The 10289-nt window shown below is 34.7% G+C and overlaps 1 long non-coding RNA gene across 1 annotated transcript; it reads left to right on the plus strand.

Moving 5' to 3' along the window:
* The first annotated feature begins 5444 nt into the window (after window positions 1-5444).
* Window positions 5445-6093, plus strand: LOC104221190 (uncharacterized). Its single transcript, XR_709662.2, has 2 exons — window positions 5445-5651; window positions 5781-6093. It is a non-coding gene; the product is annotated as an uncharacterized lncRNA (long non-coding RNA).
* The last annotated feature ends 4196 nt before the right edge of the window (window positions 6094-10289 follow it).

Below are 10289 nucleotides of genomic sequence, written 5' to 3' on the forward strand. Positions count from 1 at the left end.
TCTTTTTTACCTTCAACTGTTTCCTGTAATTGCTACTTTTCTTTATTTTCGGCGCTCGTACTTGTTACAGCGTTGACACTTTTAGCCATCTGCTGATCCCCACGAATTTGGCAAATTCCCCATGGTGATGGGAATTTAATAACCTGATGTAGAGTTGATGGGACAACGTCCATATCGTGTATCCATGGTCTCCTCATGATCATATTGTAGGCCATTTCCATATCAACTACCTGAAATTTAGTTTCCTTCACAACACCCATAGCAAAAGTTGTTAGAAATACCTCACCTTTTGTTACTACACTTGAATTGTCAAAGCCTGACAAGGTGTGCGCCTTGGGTATCATTTTGTCTTCAGCTTGCATTTCTCGTAGTACCCTTAGTAATATAATATTTATAGAACTCCCTGGATCAATCAAAACTCGTTTTACATTAGTATCATGTACAAGTAAAGATATTACCAGTGCGTCATTATGTAGAGTTGTCACTCCTTCGGTATCTGCGTCATCGAACGAAATACTTTCATTTTCAAGGACCTGCCGCACCCGTTTCCCGTGTGTAATTGTTACCTTAGAAACCTTGTTGGAGGTTGTGTAGGTTACGCCGTGAATGTCCTATCCCTCGCTTATGACATTCACTGTCCTCTTGGGTGAAGGAGGTTGTGGTGGCTCTTGTCTGTTTTTCATATAAGCTTGTTTTCCTTTCTCACTAAATAACTCAGTGAGGTACCCTTGCTTCAATAAATGATCCACTTCACTCTGCAGGAATCTGCATTCTGAAGTTTTGTGCCCGTGATCGTTGTGAAATTCGCACCAATGATCCGGATTGCGTCTACTTGGATTTGACCGCATCTCTTTTGGCCACCGTACCTTATCTCCCATGCTTCTTAAAACAGCTACGAGCTCGGAGGTAGAGACATTAAAATTATATCCACCGAATCGTGCCTTTAAACTCCTGTCATCATCTCGTGATTCTTGTCTGTTCCGATCATTCCTGAACTTTGAAGAAGAGCCAGAATCCCAGTTCCTCGATTTTTGATCATATTACTGGCTATCTTGTTTCGACCGTGGGTCCTTTCCTGCGGGTCCCATATATGGATCGTACCTATTTTTACCTGATCTTTTTTCGGTTTCTGACCTTCGGGTACCGCCCCTTTCTTCATGATGGAGCTTAGGTACGGTATCTTCTTCGATTCGCAGCTTCGTGCTATACCTGTTGTAAACATCATTCCATGTGGTTGCAGGAAATTCTCGAAGACTTTCTTTGAGTCATCTCGTGGCTTCAGAACTTTTGTCATTTAAATTACTTGCAAAAGCTATAGCAGCCCAATTGTCAGGCACACGAGGTAGAGTCATTCTTTCACGCTGGAATCTATCAACGAAGTTTCTAAGCAACTCCGAATCCCCTTGTTTGATTTTGAAAATATCTTCCATCCTTTTCTCAACCTTTTGTGCTCCCGAATGTGCTTTAATAAAAGAATCTGCAAGCTCAGCAAAAGAATTAATAGAATTTTCAGATAAAAGAGAATACCAGGTTAATGCACCCTTGGTGAGTGTTTCTCCAAATTTCTTGACCAATACTGATTCAATTTCTTGTTTGGTCAAGTCGTTGCCTTTTACGCCGGTTGTAAATGCAGTCATGTGGTCACGTGGGTCTGTAGTACCATCATATTTCGGGATGTCAGGCATTTTGAACTTTTTCGGAATTGGAAGGGGAGCAGCACTAGGCTTCCATGGTTGTTGTGAGTATTTGTCCATGTCTACTCCTTTTATTACAGGTGGAACTCCAGGGATTTGTTCAATACGCTCATTTTGTTCCTTAAGCTGTTTCTGCAAGGTTAGTACTAAATTTTGCAAATACGAATTATTTAAATTACCTGGTCCCCCTTCTTGTGGTTCACTGGGGGTTGCTCCGTTTCCAGAATTATCAAGACCAGAACGGGGGTTCTCCAATGTATTATTATTAGGAGTTGGTGTAGGTGGCGCAGCAGGCAATCGACTAACAAGTGCCTGAAGAGCTTTGCCGACCTGTGCATCAATTAGCTTTTGCAAAGCTTCAGTTGTAACTCCTTCAAAATGTTCAGATTGCTCTTGTTGATCAGCACGGGATTCAGTAACAGGAGTGCCTTCACGAGATTGACGTGGTGAATTTAGAGGAGAGGGAACCACGTTATCTTGATTTTGATGTATTTGATTCTCATGGTTTCCCAATGTGTTATTACTATTGTTGTCGGCGTTGTTGTTTGACATGGTGACGACAATAGATAAGATATAGCTTAAAAGGAAAGATTATCAGATTCCCGGTAACGGAACCAATTTGTTTAACCAAAAATCTGAGTCTTTGGTCAAAGCTAAAAAGAAATTCGGGTTACTGATAATCAGGAGACAAAAATAAAATACTTGAGAATGATGGTAAAAAAACAAATAGATGTGTATTTCAATAAATTCTCAATAGTATTCCGTGTCCTTACAAATGATGATACTTCTTCCTTTTATAGATAATTCTAGGTAAAGGAATGAAGCCTCAGCTTTAATGAAATAATCATGAGTAATAAATGACATTAAATAAGCCGTTATACAATCATTCCTATTAAATATCAATTTCGTAACGTATCAAGTATTTAATAATGAATTTGGACTCTTTTCTGTCATCAGATCTTTGCTTTTAATGCCTTCTATCCGTTGGCTGTAAATAATTTAAATTGGTACGAGACTCGTATTTATACGTCGTCTCGTGCCTATTTAAATTCTTCTTCCCGTGATTGTTTCCATCCGTGCCTCTTAGTCAATTGCTGCGCTTTGACTATTTAACTAATCCACGTGTCATGCCACATCATCTTTTAATATAAACTCAGTTTTTTTCCAATACAATCCTATTACGATTTGTCTTTAGGCCTCCAATACTATTGAATCGCCTCTTCTCCGAGCAAAAAGGAACAAATCGTGAATTCCTATAGCTAAACCAATAAACACAAAAATGGGGCAGAGGAAGATGTAGCAATGGACGATAAAGCAAAGCGAATGGGGTAATCTTTCCATATTGGTTTATAGTTTTGTTACGACTAGGTAAATAAATGTTAAAGTTCAATAGACTTTTCATTTCTTTGATGATGGACCAATATTCGTTTCGGGTATAGACAACAAACCTAACAATGATTTCCTACCAGTCTAGCCATGAATTCGATATTAATAATAGATAGAATTTGGACCTAGGTGTTTTTTTCTTTCATAATAAATGGTTGGTATTTTTTGTAGGAAACTGAGCTCCACTAGATCATTTATTTCTTGATCTTTATTTGTGTAACAGCTTTTATTCTTGTCTTTAGCTCCTCTATGAGTGGTCGCTTTCGTTTACAAGCTTGCAAGGAGTGATGATTATGTTTGTTAATAATATTAATCACAATGTGAGAGTACTGAAATTCATTTAATATGTAATTAGCTATTTCACATCAAGTTCTAACTATATAAGAAAACAACACAAAATGATAAGTTAAAATCCCAACAAATGAGTATAAGGAAAAGATGATTTTACAGTATGTTTACAAAAGAAGCATAAGTCTGAATTTATAGGTTACAATTGTAACAACGATTTTGACCGTTTTGGAGTAAATGCATCACTTTTGCCTTCCGGCCCAATTCTCATTTTTGCGAGTGCAACTCATTTGATTTATAGTTCTTAATTATTAATTATTTAACCGATAAAAGACTCTTCCTTTTGAATTATTATTCACTTACTTTTCAATACAACCTTGCTACAGGTGCTATATCTAATGGAGTGACAGGACCCGAGACCGAAGTCGAAATGTGGATTTTGCCGGAGTAACTTTTGCTTAAATAATGTTTATTATTTTAGAGCTCATTCATTAACAGTTAAAGCTGTTGTTCTAAAATCCACAACACATAAGATTAAAATTCTGACTCCGTCTCTGGAATGACAACCAAGGTGCATAGCACCATAGGTAAATAAAAGTGGCCAGATTGATCACACTACGTTCATGTAATACGATAGTGATAAAGATTGAGATCACCATAGTACTATATACGGAGCCATTTATAATGCTTTCGCATCCAGAGTAGATCACAATAATGCTTTAAAAATGATTATTCATCAATCTTTAGGCAGAAATAATTGAGAAAAGCCTAAATGATGGTTTCTTTTAACACAAAAGTGGAGTACCTCATTTCTCCAAAACATGTATATACATCATGACTCTCATTTCTAGTGGTCCTTACTATATTACGTTGCAGGTTGAAATAATAATTAGTAAGCATTTACACCTACATGTTCAGTGTCTATATGTGTGTATAAATATGTGCAGACAGACTAGCAGCTAATTAATATAGTGAAAATGAAATTGTTTGCCTTTCACTGTCCTTTTTCCCCTCCTCTCAAACGGGGTGTTGGACGTACGGGCAAAACTAAAAAGTTCGGCAAAAGAAAAAAAAATTGTTATATATTCATATAGTATGAGAAATAACTTAAAATTCCTTTTGATGATTATAATTTTGTCCTTCTTCCTTTTCGGGTTTTCAAATCTTATCTTTCAGTTCACAGATAATTTAGAAAAATAAGGATAATAAATATACCGTGCTAAGTTCTACTATTTTTCTTGTTTCTCAAAAAAGCCTGCATGCATCTCTAGTGAATTGAGAAAAAAATGAATTGTTTATTGTAAAGCAATTAATGAGACAAAAAATTCGACAGCACGAGTCACTATAGTTATCTCTATTGTCTTAAAATAGCGTGCCAAAAACTTCATTTTTAAATTGAATGTTGTGAGCCGACAAATAACAATTATTTTTATCCCGTTAAGACACACATCCATCACTAGTACATTTAACTTGGTTTTGCATAATAAAAATAGCAGATTTATCTGGCAAAGTTTTGATCACCCAACCAATTCACTTTCTGGGTCTAAGCTTTAAAAGCTAAAAGCTCATCTAGGCTAGTTAGCAGAAAGCCCAATAAAGAGCCTGTTGATGGGCCTTATAGTTTTGTCCTGGAAGGGAGACATTCCATCTTCTTTCACATTTGGGATCTTTACACAAATAGTCAGTTGGATTCACTATTTATTATTTTGATTGGTATACAGAGACTATACATATATTCTACATCTATTGACTATTTTTTAATTTAAGAGATTAGGGGTGTGGCTATTTAATTTAATTGTTCTGCATTTTTTTCCTTTTACTGCTTTCGGATTGTTTGTGGTACTTAACCAACTGGAAATCAGCTGGCAATAAGCATTTTCCCTTAGAGAGCTCAGGTTTTAAGCGTAAAAAATGGATCAATTGAAGCCGCTGAACTAGGGATGTGCATTTGGATCCAATGCGCTCAATTCGGACTTTCGAATTTCGGATATGGATTATATTTTTTAAAATTTCGGATATCCGAATCGAATTCGGATTGGTATCGATCCGAAATACAAAATCCGGAATTATTAGGATATGTATTTTTAAACTTTAATTTTAGGGTTAGGTCTTATCTCATCGAGACTCTCTGTCTCTAAGTTTTGTGCAGAGAGACTGCTGCTCTGTTCCGCCTCTCTTCTCTGTGTTCTGACTATTGGCGGCGACTAGATGACGCCTCTTCCTTTATCGACTCGAATAATCCTATGAATTCAGCTTGCCTAACCTTGCAGCAGAGATCTTTTGGTATAAAACGGTCTGGAATTGTGAAAGAAGATCTAAGTCATGCCTGCATTTTATGTATTATGAGATCAGTAATTGCCTTGTATGTTGCTAAGGTGTGTGTTGACAAATTTTGTTCTGTTGTTGATGCAGAATGAATGAAATGATGCGTGGTCAGAGAGGATGGAGGGAGCTGGCTGCGTTAGCGGATAATTTTGCAATAGCCTTAATAGTATGTATAATCCGATCCGATATTCCGAGATATTTATTCGATCCAAATTTTAAAATCTGATCCGATGTTAATTCGGATTGGATTCGGATTGCATTTTATAGAATCCGAAATCTAATTTTCAATTCGAATATGTTAAATCCAATCCGATCCATGAGCAACCCTACTTTGAACTCATGGACAATACCATTTTGGTGATTGGTTGACTATATATTAGTTAATAATCTGTTTCTCGTATTTATTGTGCTACTTTCTTCAGATTGGGCAACTTTATCCAACTATTAAATCGTCTAAACATAGTTTTTTTACAACTGCCAGCAATGTAAATACACACAATAATATAATTTGTATATCAGCTCTTTGACACATTTTGCCAAATCCTCATGTTTTAAGCATTAATAACGAAGTTTAGACAAATCTTGTAGTAGTAGTAGATCTTGGTTATAAAGGAAGAAGCGAAATCAGAGAACTAACATAGTCTAAGTCAAAAGTTAATTACATCCTGTTGTTCGTGTGACCAATTGAAGAGTGGTTGAATTAACACGTCTTGTGGCATTGGCCATGGATGTATTATTATTTTAAAAAAAAAATCGGCTACCTAAATATAGTTTAAGCCAAATTATGTTAATTTATTAGAAGGAAAAAAAATGCTTTTGAGGAGAAACAGAAGCAGTTTCTGATAAGCATAAAAAAGTAATTTCTCTCCGCAATTTTCTAAGAAGCACTTTTGAGAAAAATGTATTTAGAAACAGTTTTTAAAAGCTTGGTCAAATACTAATTACTACTCAAAAGTACTTTTCAAATTAATTAGCAAATACAAACTGATTATCACAAAAAACATTTCTCAAAATAAGCTGATTTTAGAAGTTTTGCCAATCAGGGTATAAGACTACTGCATGCAAAGATAGATACAGCAAACATTACAAGTATTTGGGCTTTTTCCCCCACGATCCGAATTCTTGTTGGTCCCTTAGGAAAAGAACTATGGTCAAGGTCGACAAATCCTCCTCTCATATTAGTATTAGTTATGTTACATCAAGATCTCAAAGTAGACACATCTTTCTAATTTTGGCAGGCTTTATATGTCACTCATTACATCTACTTTTGGTCAAGCTTTCTTTTCTTTCTTAGGTATATATTTTTTATTGTAGAGATACTTATACTTCAGCTCCACTTGGATACAAAAGTCTCAAATTCACCAATATTTCTAACAATCCAAAAAGAGAAAGAAAAAAAATAGAGTACAAGGAAGCTTATTGAAAAGTTAATTATCCAATTTGAATTTTGTCTCAAGCATGCTTTCCTTTTGTTCTCAATTATAAAGACCAAATATTTTTTAAAAAGTAAAGAAGTAGTAATTAATAGTGCAGTAATATTTTTAAGGAGAATCCAACTATCAATAATTGACCTCAAGCATAGTGAATTCACAATGAATATTAGTGGGCCTTCACCACAGTGTGCACTAAGAGACAATTGGAGAAGAGCGTAGGGCCTTTCACGTGGATTGGCAAGGTTTTAGAAAATTAAAGCTTTAGCATTAGTGTTATTAAAGGTGTGTGTCATTTCATATCATCTGAATATCCACTACTATAGTATTTTTCTCTTTTCAATCCACTAATATTCCTCTATTAAGTGATTGGCACTTGATTTGATGATCCTAATAGGATAACAACATTTAAAGGTGGGTAATGAAAGCTTTTAAGTCATTGAGAGGAAATACATATTACTAATATTCGATTGTTGCTTCATAATACGTCTAAATCTTGTTTATCTGATTTATCCGATTATATTAGATCGCCTAAAACTCTAAATTAATTTAGCTAATAATTGGATAACACAACATAAATCATGTTTTGTGATTTTTTTTTTTTTTGCACCGATGTCTCTTAAATTATCCTTGGAAAATGAAAAGAGTTGGAAACAACACGTTAAATTTTAATTAAAAAAAATCGCTTGCCATAAGTGCATCATTTAATTAGATGTAATGTAAAGTTTAATAACACGATCGTAGTTCTATCCACGCAAGTAAAACAAGTGAATGGTCTTCGACGGTATTGTTTTCTTTGACGTAAGACTTTAGTACTTTGCTTCAATTCTAGTCGTGAAAGGAAAAAGATACGATCTTTAGTGGTTTTAGCTTGAGGTTGAATTTATGATGTTGTTCTCACAATCTTACACTCATTATTACGATAGAAAATAAGATACCACGCGTGAAGTTTCAGCTATCAAACAATTAAACGAAAAAAACATGATTTCTCACAGTAATTTTTAATAAATTCTTGATAAGTTTTACTGAAAGGTCAGTACTTGGTGGTCCAATTAAAAGTTATTCCATTTATATCATTGCCAAATTAAATAAGCGATGTTTTAAATATATAGTTCCTTGTGTGCCTTTTATATTATAGACATAATCAACAAAAAACCACAAAATATAGTACGGATTTGTTTTCTATTTAGACAAGAATAATTGTGGGGGGCCTATCTGAAACCACTTAAAAGTCTTGATGCCAAGTGAATTTTTTTATCTTCCTGAAGAGGGGACAGTGGACCTAATTAATTAGCTAACTTTAGGGAAAAAAGCTAGCTGTACTAATGTACTAGAGGGGAAGATAAATTGGAAAAATGAAAGAGACCATGCAACTAAAAGCCTAATGTTATTCATTCACAAATGTTATCTTATTAATTGCACGGTAGTAAAATATTTTCGTTTGGAACCGCAGTTAATTACCATTTTAAAATTTAAAATATAATTGATGGATTTTAATCTATTTTTTGCAAAATGTTCTCTCTCTCGTTATTATCTCAGTGAATGTACATTTTGTAACACGATTAACCGTAGGGTTCGACCATTTCAAGAAATTATTTTGTTGTTCGACATGAATTTTAATTATTTGTCAAACACACAAAATTTTCTTTCCAAAAGAAAATATCAGTTTCAGCATTTTCTCAAATTATACATATGTAAGTAAAGTGGCCTCTTGACTTAAAGATTTCTGCAGTAACTTCGACAACAATTGAACAATTTGGTATTAACTGATAAGAAAAGCAAAACAAAACTATTAAACAAATCTAACTGCCACATATGTTATCTCTGTGAGGTAGGGGTAAGGTGCGTACACGCTATCCTCCCCAAACCCCATTTATGGGATCAAATTGGGTTTGTTGTTGTTGTTTTTTAACTGCTATATATGTAGCCATTTCTTTAGTTTTAATTTTTTTTCACCGACATGTTCTTTCGTTTGCTTTTACCTATTTTTCTTTAATTTGTTAGGGGTAAGTTTGAGTTCGATATAGTAGAAGAGAAAATAATATTAGATGAGAAAAATATTTAGTAGGGAATTCGAACCCTGTCGCAATAGTTACTGTGCAACCCCTATCCTATAATTTATATACAGTCATCGGCGGATGTGGAAGGGTTCTGGCAGCTAGAACTAATGAACTTCAACTTCAACATAGAGTGTAAGCTTATTATATATGTATTGGGAAAAATTAAGTTTATATATGAAATTCATTATAAGATGACACGTGGACTAGTTAAAGAGGAACAAGTGATAGAGAATAATCAAAGAGGCACGAGCTTCAACATGCACGGGCAGTCATCCAGATAAAAGGCAAGGAAGGCAGGTGCTCGAACCTCTTTATGACGGAAGAGAATGAATCTGATAGAAAATAAGGAATAAATAAGAACTATTGGGCATTAAATACAGAAACGTTAAGGAATCTGTATTGAATCAAATATGATTGTTTATTGTAACGTTACATTAAATGTCACTAAATGCCATTAATTGACAATAATGGCTCAATTATGGAAGAAACGAAACGTACCACTTAGAAATAGCTATAAAAGGAGAAGATTGATCATTTGTAAGGACACGAAATATCACCGAAATATACTGATTTACTTTATTTTCTTCTTTTCATCTGATTATTATCAAAGCCAATTTCTTTTATTCATTTTATATATTGATTAGCAGTAACTCGAGTTCTTCTAAAATAAAGTTTTGACCGAAATTACTATTTTTGGTTAAACAAATTGGTTCCATTACCGGGAATAAGATAATCGTTTACTTTCTTAATCAATTCTTTCATCAAAACTTACCATGTCGAATAACAACGACAACAACCAAGATACTAACATCAGGAGAATGATGGGGATGATAGGACACCACTTCCCTCACCGCATGATTCACAACGTCAGTCACGAGAAAGAACTCCAGATGGCTCTGAAACAAATAATGGGGTTGCAAACGAACAAACATTTGATGATGCATTAAAAAATCTCATTGCTCAACAAGTCAGCAATGCCCTCCGAGCTTTTCCCAGGCAATTGCCAATTGCATCACCAACACCAACTCCGAATAAGAATACTTTGGAAAACCCACGTTCTGGGCTCATTAATTCAGGCACTGGTGGAACTCCAAGCGAGTCACACG

This window comes from Nicotiana sylvestris, chromosome 2, assembly GCF_000393655.2.
Source record: "Nicotiana sylvestris chromosome 2, ASM39365v2, whole genome shotgun sequence".
In the NCBI taxonomy this organism is placed as follows: Eukaryota; Viridiplantae; Streptophyta; class Magnoliopsida; order Solanales; family Solanaceae; genus Nicotiana; species Nicotiana sylvestris.